This window comes from Dipodomys spectabilis, unplaced genomic scaffold (genome assembly GCF_019054845.1).
Source record: "Dipodomys spectabilis isolate Male_0828 unplaced genomic scaffold, ASM1905484v1 ptg000201l, whole genome shotgun sequence".
Taxonomy (NCBI): Eukaryota; Metazoa; Chordata; class Mammalia; order Rodentia; family Heteromyidae; genus Dipodomys; species Dipodomys spectabilis.
In genome coordinates, this window is record NW_024870878.1 from 520,925 (window position 1) to 533,773 (window position 12,849).

The 12,849-nt window shown below is 43.8% G+C and overlaps 2 long non-coding RNA genes across 2 annotated transcripts in view; one reads left to right on the plus strand and one right to left on the minus strand.

Annotated features, from left to right (window-relative positions):
- Nucleotides 1–12,849, minus strand: part of LOC122122041 — a 36,983-nt gene that overhangs the window by 9,280 nt on the left and 14,854 nt on the right. The gene's annotated exons all lie outside the window — the stretch shown is intronic.
- On the plus strand, nt 2,823–6,106 carry LOC122122042. Its single transcript, XR_006150089.1, has 3 exons — nt 2,823–2,871; nt 4,609–4,613; nt 6,056–6,106. It is a non-coding gene; the product is annotated as an uncharacterized LOC122122042 (long non-coding RNA).

Consider the following 12,849-nt stretch of genomic DNA (forward strand, 5'->3'; position numbering starts at 1 on the left):
CACACACACACAATTTATACACAACAAGAACTGTTTTTCCAAGTTATTCTTATTGCAGCTTTAAAGTGAGAAAGTCAGGTGCTGGTGCTGGTGGCTCATGCCTGTAATCGCAGCTACTTAGGAGGCTGAGAGTTGAGGATCCAGGTTCAAAGCCAGCCTGGGCAGGAAAGTCTGTGAGACTCTTATCTCCAATAAACCACAAGAACACCAGAAGTGGTGGTATGGCTCAAGTGGTAGAGCATCAAGTGGTAGAGCACTCGCTCACCTTGAGATGAAAAGCTCAGAGACAGCAACCAGACCCAGAGTTCAAGCCCCACGACTGACCAAAAAAAAAAGGTGAGAAAGTCAGGTGTAGTGGCTAACTCTGTCTGTAATCCTAATTACCAGGAGGCAGAGATTGAGAGGGTCACAGTTGGAGGCCATTCCCGCCCCCCCCAAAAAAAAATTCAAGGGCTCACATTAACCTATAAAAAAATTAGGTTATGCCAGTTGGTGTATACCTGTTTTCCTAGCTACATGGAAAGTGCAAATAGGAGGATCACAAGCTGAGGCTGGCCTGGGAGAAAAGAGAGACCCATTTGGAAAAATAGCCAAGGCAAAAAGAACTGGGGGCACCACTTATGTGGTAGAATACATGCCTAGACAATATAAATGAAAATTCACACACACACCACCACCACCACCACCGCCAACAACAACAACAACAGAAAATAAGAGAACTAGAGGAAGTTGGGTGCCTATAATCCTAGCTACTCAGGAGACCGACATTGAGGATCACAGTTTGAAGCCAGACCAGATGGAAAAGTCTCTATGAGACTCTTATCTCCAATTAAGCACTCAAAAGCTGCAAGTGGAGCTAAGTGTTGGTGGCTCACGCCTATAATTCTGCTACTGAGGAGGCTGAGATCTGAGAATCATGGTTCAAAGAGAACCTGGGCAGGAAAATTGGTTGAGACTCTTTATCTCCAATTAACAACAAGAAAACCAGAAATGGCGCTGTGACTCAAGTGGTAGAATGTTAGACTTGAGCTGAAGAGTCAGGGATAGTGGTAGAATGTTAGACTTGAGCTGAAGAGTCAGGGAAAGTGGTAGAATGTTAGACTTGAGCTGAAGAGTCAGGGATAGTGCCCAGGCCCAGAGTTCAAGGCCCACAACCGACAAAACAAAAACAAAAAAACTTCAAATGGATCTGTGGTTTAAAATGGTAGAGTTGGGGCTGGGAAGGTGGCTCAGTGGTAAAGCGCTTGTCTTGCATGCATGAGGCCCTGGATTCGATTCCTCAGCACCACATAAGCAGAAAAAGCCAGAAGTGGCACTGCGGCTCAAGTGGTAGAATGGTAGCCTTGGGCTGAAGAGCTGAGGAACAGTGCACAGGCCCAGAGTTCAAGCCCCACGACCAATCTCCCCCCCCCAAAAAAAAAGTTAAAGAAGAGCATGAAGCCCCAGTACACACACACAGAGTTGGGTTCTGGCTGATCACACCTATAGATATCTTGCAGGAGGCTGAGATATGAGGATCACAATTTAAAGCCAGCCTGGTCAGGAAAGTCAACTCTTTATTTCCCATTAACCAGCAAAAATCTGGAAGTGGAGCTGTACCTCAAGTGGTACATCACCAGCCTTGAGTAAAAATGTTCAGGGACAGAGCCCAGGCTCTCAGTTCAAACCCCAGTATAGGCACAAAGAGACAGAGAGAGGGATGGAACCAGAAACACACTCACATGGACCTCAAATAATCCAGAAAGTGCCACCTCAGATAATCTGGTAGGCCCAGGCTTTGGCCTTGCTTTCTCCCTCACAGGAAATCTAGAACAGAAAGCAATGGCAAGCCAAGGCAAGAGCAGGCCTGAGGCAAACACATTTTATTCCCACTTCTGAAGGGGGAGTAGGAAGAGGAGGTAACAATTACTGCCACCCACAGCAGCTCTCTCATAAATCCTTATATACCCAGTGCTAGGCAAAGCACAGCTGACAAAGAGAAACTGGATTGTATGCAGAGTTAAGATGGCCCTGCCACATCCTCCTCCTTCCCCAAAGCAGAGGCCTTGGCCCTTAGTAGCTTCTGGAACATTAGCTTCTGGAACAGCACATGCCAGATCCTCTGATCAAGTGCCTCTATCCTGGATAAGGGCTGGCACAACCAGGGCAGTGACATGACCATGTGAGCCCACTGCTTTATTTTGTTATCTGTCTTCAGAAGCAGAAGGGGCACCTAAGGCCCTCCACTGCTTTGTTTTGCTATCTGTCTTCAGAACCAGAAGGGGCACTCAACACCCTTTACCTGGAAGAACAGCTGGATGAGCAAGGGAACAGGGAGAGGGACCACTTAAGACCTCCATGTCCTGAGCCATTCAAGCAGAGATGGAAGTGCACAGAAGTGTCTTCCTCTAGTGTGTGTCTACTGAATCGCTCCTAAGGGAACCTACCTATGGAAGCCTCTACAAGTTTACACAATGCCTTTAAGATTAGTTCTTGAGCCAGGCTCTCAGGGCTCACACCTGTAATTCTAGCTATTCAGAAAGCTAAGATCTGAGGATTGAGGTTCCAAGCCAGTCCAGGGCAAGAATGTCCATGAGATTCTTATCTCCATTTAGCCACCCAAATGCTACTAGGAGAGCTGTGGCTCAAGGACAGAGCAAGAGCATTAAGTAAAAAAGCTAAGGGACAGTAAGTGTCCAGGCCCTGAGTTCAAGCCCCAGTACTCTAAGACACACACAAAATAGTTCCTTAAGGGGCTGGGAAGGCAGCTCAGTGGTAGAGCGCTTGCCTTGCATGCCTGAGGCCCTGGGTTCGATTCCTCAGCACCACATAAGCAAAAAGAAAAAAGCCGGAAGTGGTGCTGTGGCTCAGGTGGTAGAGCACTAGCCTTGAGTGAAGAGCTGAGGGACAGCGTCCAGGCCCAGAGTTCAGGCCCCACGACCGGACCAAAAAAAAAAAAAAAAAAAAAGTTCCTTAAAAAAAAAAATAATAATAATAAAAAAATCACAGTGTGGTGTTGGTGGCTCAAACCTGTAAGGCTAACTATTAGGAGGCTGAGATCTAAGAATCCTGGATCAAAACCAAGCCTGGACATGCAGGTCCAGAAGACTCATCTCCAGTTAACTAGAAAGCTGGAAGTGGAGCTTGTGGCTAAAGTGGTAGAGTACTAGCCTTGGGTTAAACAAACAAAGGGGCAGTGTACAAGCCTTGAGTTCAAGCTACAGGACTTACATAAGCACAAAAATCATTCACACACACATACACACAATCACACAAGGCATGCACACATATAACCTCTCTCAGTACTTACAGTGGTACTGCAGAATTTACAAAGTGCTTTCCTATTGCCCTGCAGCACTGGGGCTTCTGGTATTATCCCCATTTTCAAGGGAAGTCAGGGTGTCTGCAGTCACTGGCTGCTCTGAGGACAGCCATCTGGACAGCAGACATGGCTGCCAGCTCCAGGTTTCCCTCTGACTGGCCCCGCCTTCTCATTTCTCATCCTGTCTCCTGTCTGTATCCTGGACATTCAGTTGAACCAGGAGGGGATGGAGGCCATGACCTGAGGCTGAGCCTCCTCCATCACTGTCCTGAAGATGGCTAAGGAAGTCTCATTCCTCAGAGCTCCAGTGTATGATGAACACACTGAGATGTGTGGTAATTTTTAAAAAAATGCTTTGTGCATATCTGACCAATTTTGAAAAAAAATTAGTCCCCCTTTATTAGGTTTTAAAGAGAAGGGTTGCTGGGCACCAGGGACTCACATCTAAAATCCTAGCTAATCAGAAGATTGAGATCTGAACATTCAGGGTTCCAACACAGCCTGCACAGGTAAAGTCCGAAGACTCTTATCTCCAACAAACTACCAAAAAACTGCATGTGGAGCTGCGGCTCAAGTGGTAGATTCCTATCTTTGAGCAAAAGAAGTTCAGGGACAGCTCTTGCATCCTGAGTTCAAGCTCTAAGACCAGCACACACACACACACAGACACACACACACACAGACACACACACACACACACAGACACACACACACACAGACACACACACACACACACACACACACACACACACACACACACGAAATGTTTTAGTTTGAATAGGTTTAGGTAAAGCAGGCTCTGTGATTCCCACCAGGGCTGAGGTTATCCATGAAACACTAGACTAGATTCTATATTAAATAGGCATACAGTCATAAAGGTCAGTTAATCAAACAGGAAAAGAAGATAAACACCCTAATTTGTTTATCAGGTTTCAATATTTAAAAGGAGAAGCATCTCATTGATACTGTTTGAAGGGCAGGTTTGATCTTCAAAATTCAGATGAAAACTGCCAGTGACTCACACCTGTAAATCTAGCTGCTTAAGAAGTTTAGAGCTGAGAATTGTGGTTCAAAGCCAGGCCAGGTAGGAAAGTCCATTGACATTTTTTTTTACATCAGTAAGGTAAGGAGTACATTTCTCTTCTTTTGATGTTTTCTTATTGTAAAATAACTGTACAGAGGGGTTACAGTTACATAAGTAAGGTAATGAGTACATTTCCTATCCACTGAAACTCTTTTCTCAATTAACTACCAAAAAAATAAAAGCCAGAAGTTGTGATTCACCAGCCTTGAGCAAAAAAGCTAAGAGACAGTGTCTAGGCTCCCGGAGCTCAAGCCTCAGTAAGAGAACCAAAAACAACAACAAATGAAAACAACAAAAAATATTTTTCTTAGGATTTTTTTTTTGCCAGTCCTAGGGCTTGAACTCAAGGACTGTCTCTTAGCTTTTTTTGCTAAAGGCTAAAGCACCATTTCTGGCTTTTTCTGCTTATGTGGCACTGAGGAATAGAACCCAAGGCTTCATCCATGCTAGGCAAGCACTCTACCACTAAGCCACATTCCCAGCCCTCAGCAATCTTTTAGCAAAGAGAACAGGTACCAATTTGGTACCTTATAAACATTCTTCAGGGATCTGATGGTTTGAAGAAGTATCTATGGGAGGTAGAGGAAAATAAAGTCTGGATGCCCTGAACTAGTTGTATGGCCTCTAAAATGCATCCTCTGCCCTCTCTCTGATGAAGAACTTTAAAGAAGAGTTGTCAAGCCTCTAGCAAACAGGGCCCATCAATCCAAGAAAGGTTTAGCCCTCTTTTTTTGGGGGGGGGGGGTCCAGTCGTGGGGCCTGAACTCTGGGCCTGGGTGCTGTCCCTCAGCTCTTCAGCTCAAGGCTAGCGCTCTACCACTTGAGCCACAGCGCCACTTCAGGCTTTTTTCTTTTTGCTTATGTGGTACTGAGGAATCGAACCCAGGGCCTCATGCATGCAAGGCAAGCACTCTACCACTGAGCCACCTTCCCAGCCCAGGTTTAGCCCTCTTTGTACTCCTAATTAGCTAATTTTTCATTAGTCTAATCTACTCTTTTATACTTTAAAAATCCTCTATGTTAACCTGGCTGAACCCTAACTGTAAATTCTAAAGTGTGTCTACTACAGAGGGTCTAGGTTAAAGAACCCACACTGGGTATAGCAATGGCATCTCTATCACACTTACTAAGCACCAGGCACTACACTAGTCCAAGTGCTGTGTGTGTGTGTGTATGTGTGTGTGTGTGTGTGTGTGTGTGTATAAACTCATTTAATCCTAAAAACCATCACATGAAGTACTAAGTACTAAAATTATGTCCATTTTATTGGAGAGGGTCATCGCTAATCAGCCAGGACAGGAAAGTCTGTGAGATTCTTATCTCTAATTAACCACCAAAAGAGAGAAAGATGCTGTGACTCAAGTGGTAGAGCACTAGCCTTGAGTAAAAGAGGTCTGAGACAATGCCCAAAACCAAAACTCAAGTCCTCAGGGAGGACCCCCCTCAAAAAATTTAAGAAATTACAAAAGAAAGAGATTAAGAAATGTATCCAGGCTGGGCACTGAGGATTCACACCTGTAAATACTAGCTACTCAGGAGGCTAAGATCTGAGGATCATACCTCAAAGCCAGCTTGGGCAGGAAAGTCCATGAGACTCTTACCTCCAATTAGCCATCAAAAACCCAGAAATAGAACTGTGGCTCAAGTGGTAAAGCTCTAGCCTTGACCAGAAAAGTTTAGGGAGAGCACACAGGTTCTGAGTTCAAGCCCCAGGACCAGCACCAAAAAATAAATAAAGTATCAGAGTAAAGCCAGGATCAAACCCAGACAAAATGGAGGTCTTGAAAGGTTGGTATTAAAGCAGGATGAGAACAAGGCAAGGAGAGAGGTGGCAGTGAAGAAGGTAGTCTGAAAGGTACCAGATGGCCTTTACTGTGCTCTCAAGGTCATGTCTGAAATTATGTGTCTAGCAGCAGTCCAGCAAGTCCTCAAGGCCAGAGACTGTGTTCTTCCCTCTAAGAATGTCAAGTACTTAGCAGAGAGCCAGCCTGGGGTACATTTTAGTATTCAGTAAGAAACTGATGGATGACTGACATGTAAATGGAGTAGAATCATAGACCCACACAGCAGCCCTCCATCAGACTGAGACTCCATAGCAAGGCCTGGACCTGGAGTGTACACATCCTTACCAGGATTGTCCTGGGCTTCTCCCTGACTCACCTGGCCCAGGTATAAACACCTGACAGAAGTGAACAAAACAATTAGCTTGTCCTCTGTCAACATTTGAGACAGCAAAGCTGGCTACATGACTTAGCTACTGAACACAGTGTTCTATGAACTGCAAGGTAGAGTCTAGGCAGATCCAGCCCTGCCTGTGGCCCAGCTTCTCCCAAACCTGGGGACCCTGACTACTCCTTACTCCTTGCTGTTTTCCCAGTCTGGACAGCTGACTGTGCTGCACCTCTGTCTAGAATCACTTGGCTTCCCACCCCTTCCTGGCCTTTAGGGCCTGACTGAACCATCACATTTCCCTTGAAAAGAGTAGTCAGGGCTTCCTCTTTCAGGAGGCCTGGCTATTCCACGCACTCACACACACCTGTACTCACAACAGCCAGAGACCATACTACATTCTGGGGTTAGGACTTCAGGCTCTGCAGGCCAGTCAGCATTTGAGCAGCCAGCTGTGTGGCCCTGAGTAAAGCATATCTCTTGCCTTACACGTAGTATCCTCATCTATTAAATGGAAAATTATGGCCCATATATTATTACGCTGCTGTGATCATGAGCAGGGTACCAGATGCTGAGACCTGCGATCCTAATTACTGAAGAGGTTTGATAAGGAGGATCACAGTTCCAAATCAATCCAGGCAGAAAAGTCTGCAAGGTTTCATCTACATGAAGGGCAGTGTGTGCCTGTGATGTCAGGAAGAATGGGAGTCTAGAGTAAGTGAATCACATTCAGGCATTCACTCAGGCAGGAAGTGAGATCCTACTGTAAATATCAACCAGTAAAAACAGGGATGTAGACATAGCTCAATTGATAGAGCACCAGCCTAACAAACATGAGGCTCTAGAGTCCAAATGTCAGAACCCTCAGCCCCCTAGAGAAAAAGAACAATAATATACAGAGTACTTAACACTGCACATGGCAAAACAGCCAGCAACAACTATCATATATGATGAATGTCCTGAGCTCAGATGTTGCAGATTATTGGGCATCGGGACTCCTGAAGGTGGGTACAGTAGATGAATAAAAGGATCCATTCGCCCTCCACACCAGCTGCTGCTCTCCCTGGCTCCATTGCTTCCTTCACGTTCCTTCAGTTACCTTCCATCAGTGCTTCCATCATCCTCTGCTTACAACTACCCACAACCACAAGAATTCTCCAAGTGGATTTAACATCTAATATTAGCTTTGAGTTTCAGTTGAAACACTATATACAGCAAGGAAAAGGTGCTTTTTTTATTGTGAAAATACTGTACAATTACATGGGCAAGATAATGAGTACATTTCTTATCAAGCATTGTAGCCTCCTCCTTTGTTTCCCCTTCCCATCCCCTCCCCCCCAGCCCTTCTCCCCCCACCACCAAAGTTGTAAAGTTTGTTTTCGACAAAACGACTTGTACGTCTCATTGTTGCAATGGGTCCACCTGTATCCCTAGTTAAACGATTTGTTTTTTCCTTTCCCCTCCACAAATTATAACAACATCAAATACAGTGAAAGCAGGGGTTATACCGTGGGGGAGGGACATACAAAGCAACAAAGAAATAATCTTATAATGTGTTAGAAACAATTATATGAAAGAAAAAAACATTTGAATACATATCTTAGGGTTCATTTCCCTAACATCAACTTAACTGACCTTTTCTGCTTGACTCAGTCATATACTAGTTATTGCCAATAAAGGAAACCATGGGACCTATGTTTCTTTGAGCCTGGCTTACTTCACTTAATATAATTTTTTCCAAGTCTTTCCATTTCCTAACAAATGGGGAAATGTCATTATTTCTGATGGAGGCATAGAATTCCATTGTATATATATATATATACCACATTTTCTTGATCCATTCATCTACTGAGGAGCATCTGGGTTGGTTCCATATCTTAGCTATGGTAAATAATGCTGCAATAAATACAGTCGTGCACGTAGCTTTAATGTGGTCTTGTTTGTAAACATTTGGGTAAATGCCCAAAAGTGGGATTGGTGGGTCATAGGGGAGCTCTATGTGGAGTCTTTTGAGGAACCTCCATACTACTTTCCAAAGTGCTTGAACAAGTTTACACTCCCAACAATGCATAAGGTTCCCTTCTGTCCACATCCCCTCCAGCATCTGTTGTTATTACAGTTCTTGATTTTAGCCACTCTAACTGGGGTGAGGTGGTATCTCAATGTTGTTTTGATTTGCATTTCTTTTATAGCTAGAGAGGTTGAGCATTTCTACATGTGTCTATTGGCCATCCTTCTTCCCTCTTCAGAGAAGTTTCTCTTTAAGTCTTTAGCCCACTTATTTATTAGGCAGTTGTTTCTTTGAAGATTTGTTGTAGGGGGATTTAATTTTTTGAGCTCCAGGTATATTTTAGATATGAGACCCTTGTCTGTTGTATGGCTAGTGAAGATCTTCTCCCAATCCATGAGCTTTCTATTGATCTTGCTAGCTATGTCCTTTGCCATGCAATTTCATGCAATACCATTTGTCCTACATTTTTTGATTTGTTGTGTTTCTGGGTCTCTATTAAGAAAATTTCAGCCTGTGCCAAGGAGACCTAGGGTTTCTCCTATTCCATCCTGTAATGTTTTCAGAGTGTCTGCTTTGACTCCGAGGTCTTTGATCCATTTGGAGTTGATTCTAGTGCAGGGTGATATATAAGGATCTAGCTTTAGTTTTCTACAAGTAGTTAACCAATTTTGCCAGCACCATTTACTGAAGTGGCTGTCTTTCTTCCATTCTATTTTTTTAGCTCCCTTATCGAAGATTAGATGGCTATAGGTCTGTAGGTTCATTTCTGGGTTTTCAATTCTATTCCATTGGTCCTGAGGTCTGTTCTTGTGCCAGTACCAAGCTGTTTTGATTACTATGGCTTTATAGTAGAGTTTGAAATTTGGTATTGATATTCCTCCAGCACTATTCTTTATGTTGAGGATCGTTTTATAGCGTGGCTTTTGTGTTTTCTAAATTGGCTAATGAATCATAGTGAAACCCGTCAATGGGAATTCAGTTACTGAACTTGTTACTTGTTTTGGCTAGAAATGTTATTCATGTAATAAATACCAATATGAGAGATAATTAAAACACACACACACACACACACACACAAAACCCAACCTTCTGATAGCCTCCCTTCCTCCTTAAGTCCAACTTCTATTGCCCAGTCATCAGAGCACTGTGACCGGTCCCTCATCCACCATTGCAATTACTCTCTAGCATATATTAACAGAACTTTCAGTGGCTCTGCTTCACCTGTTATAGCTGGAATAGGCCCCCTCCCACCACGTGAGAGGCCCAGTCATACTGCATACACATGACTACAACTTTGATCTTCCTCAGGATCACCTTAAATTTTACTCACTCCTTTACCCAGGCACCAGTGGCTCATGCCTATAATCCTAGCTACTCAGTAGGCTAAGATCTGTGGGTCATGATTCAAAGACAGCCAAGGTAGGAAAGTCTATGACTCTTTTCTCCAATGAACCACCAGAAATGAAGCTGTGGCTCAAGTGGCAGAGCACCAGCCTTGAACAAAAACACTAAGTGACAGCACTCAGGCCCTAAGTTCAAGCTTCAGTATTGGCACCAAAAACAAGATGAAACAAAACAAAACAAAAAGATACCTCATTACTTGCAGATACCTTTTCAGATCTCTGCAGCATGATCTCTTCTTATTACAATACTCGGCTGATCCCCTCTCCCAGTGGGAATTATTCTATGTCCTGCCTTGCATGCTGTAGCGCTGTGGTGTCCCCTATTAGACTGAGAGCGTTTGGGCTTTTTATTTTTTTATTTGTTTGTTTTTGCCAGTCCTTGGGCTTGAACTTCCTGGCATGTCAGAAAGCTCCAGTGAGCTCTGAGGACCCAAACTTGCTGCACACAAGCACTCTTTTTCTCTTTTCTTTTTGCATGCCAATACTTGGCACTGACCCTTAGGGTTTTTTGGTTTGTTTGTTTGTTTTGCTGAAGGCTGGTGGTGCTCTATCACTTGAGCAAAGCTCCACTTCCCACTTTTTGCTAGTTAAATGAAGATAAGAATTCTCATGGACTTTCTACCTGGGCTGGCTTCTAACCATGTTCCTCCTATCTTGGCCTCCCAAGCAGCTAGGATTACAGGCTTGAGGTCCCCGGGGATGCCCAGCTGTGGTCTTACTTTTTCACCAACATTTGGGGTGGCTTGGACAAGGAAACATAGGAAGAACCATCTCTGCTTGGAAAGCTGTTTCCTCTCTCATTCTCTTGGATCCTAACATTCCCCCAATCACAGGAATGCACATTCTGGAGTTTTCTGACATGCTAGGAAGTACAAGGCAGAGAACAAAGTTGACTGTTACCCACATTGTTGTTAATAAGGCCACAACAGCTCTCAACATGGCTGAAACAAGCTGCATTAGACATAAAAGGCTTCATACTCAGAAGCCTAGAAACAGAGAGAACGGAGCAAGGAAAATGGTTTCTGCATTACAGCAGACATCAGAATATAAACTTGAGAAGTCAGTTCAGTGGCCAAGGACAATTTATTTATTTATTTATTTTGGTCGGTCATGGGGCCTGAACTCTAGGCCTGGGCTCTTCAGCGCAGAGATAGCGCTCTTCCACTTGAGCCACATCACCACTTCTGGCTTTTTTTCCTGCTTATGTGATACTGATGAATCGAACCCAGGGCCTCATGCATGTGAGGCAAGCACTCTACCACTGAACCACCTTCCCAGCCCCAATATATTTATTTTTCTAAGCAATCACTTCCTCCTCTGGAAAGCATATTGATCTTTGAGTCAGAAGGCTCCACCTCAGTGCACTGGCTTTATGAGTGTGTGTCACTCAGCTCTTGAATGTAGATTTCAGATTTCAAAGCTGGGGGGGACCATAACAAGTGGCCCATAAGCCCTATCCTACCTCACAGAAAACCCACTGGAAGTTTGTAGGTGATGAAGCAGAGCTCTAAACTCAAATGTCTCCCACTGCTGACTGGCTTCCTGAGAGGGTAAAGCACCCAGGTTTGAAACCACCAAGGAGGGGGGCTGGTACTGTGGCCATCTGAAGACATTAGGCCTCTCTAGAGAAACAGTTGCTATGCAGGTCCAGCATTTTTGAGGAGACTAGAACCTAGTCCAGCTGGTTGGCTTTCTGACTTTTCCCTAAAAGCAAGAAGATCATGTCCTATATATGTGTGTGTGTGTGTGTGTGTGTGTGTGTGTGTGTGTGTGTGTGTGTGTGTGTGTGTGTGTGTGTGTGTGTAATACACACACATACACACACACACACACACACTCATCCCATGTTATGCTACTGGCATGTTACTAACATTTAAAAATAGAAACATCCAGCAAGGTACCAGTGGCTTATACCTGTTATCTTAGCAACTCAGGGGGTTGAGATCTGAGCATCACGATTTGAAGCCAGCCTGAGCAAGAAAGTCCATGAGACTCTTATCTCCAAATAACCACCAAAAAGGGCAGAAGTGTGGCTCAAGTGGTAGAGTGCTAGCTTGAGCAACAAAAGCCCAGGGACAGCATCTAGGCCCTGAGTTCAAGCCTAGAACTTGCACACATACAAAAAAGAGATATTCAACTAGTGTCTCAAACCTGTAATCATAGCTATTCAGGAGCTGAGATCTGAAGATCAAGATTGAAAGCCAGCCCAAGCAGGGAAGTTCTTGAGACTCTTACCTCCAATTAATCACCAAAAAGCCAGAAACAGTGCTGGGGTTCAAGTGATACAGTATCAGCCTTGAGTGAAAATGCTAAGGGACAGCACCTAGGCCCTGAGTGTCAATCCCCAGTATAGTACTAAATAAATAAATAAATAAATATTCAATCAGTGAAAATTAGCAGTGGTTAAGTTGCATAAAACATCTCTACCTTACAACTAACCCAAAAGCCACTGGTTTGCATCTAGTGTAACAAGATGCATGTACGACTTTTATTTTTAATGTGAAGAGCAGATGAACTAATAAAACAAGATCTTAAAGACAAGAGCTCCTGAAGAGCTGAGGAACAGCGCCCAGGCCCAGAGTTCAGGCCCCACAACTGGAAGAAGGAAGGAAAGAAAGAAAGAAAGAAAGAAAGAAAGAAAGAAAGAAAGAAAGAAAGAAAGAAAGAAAGAAAGAAAGAAAGAAAGAAAGAAAGAAAGAAAGAAAGAAAGAAAGAAAGAAAGAAAGAAAAAAGAAAGAAAGAGCTCCTAATAAAATAGCCAGTCAGCCAAATTACCAACCAAGAACAGAATCTGTTTCAAGATGAGAATCATTAACTTTTTGGTAAAGTTAGATGGCAAATTTAGAAACTGATTATTTCACAAATAAAGACATGGATGCAC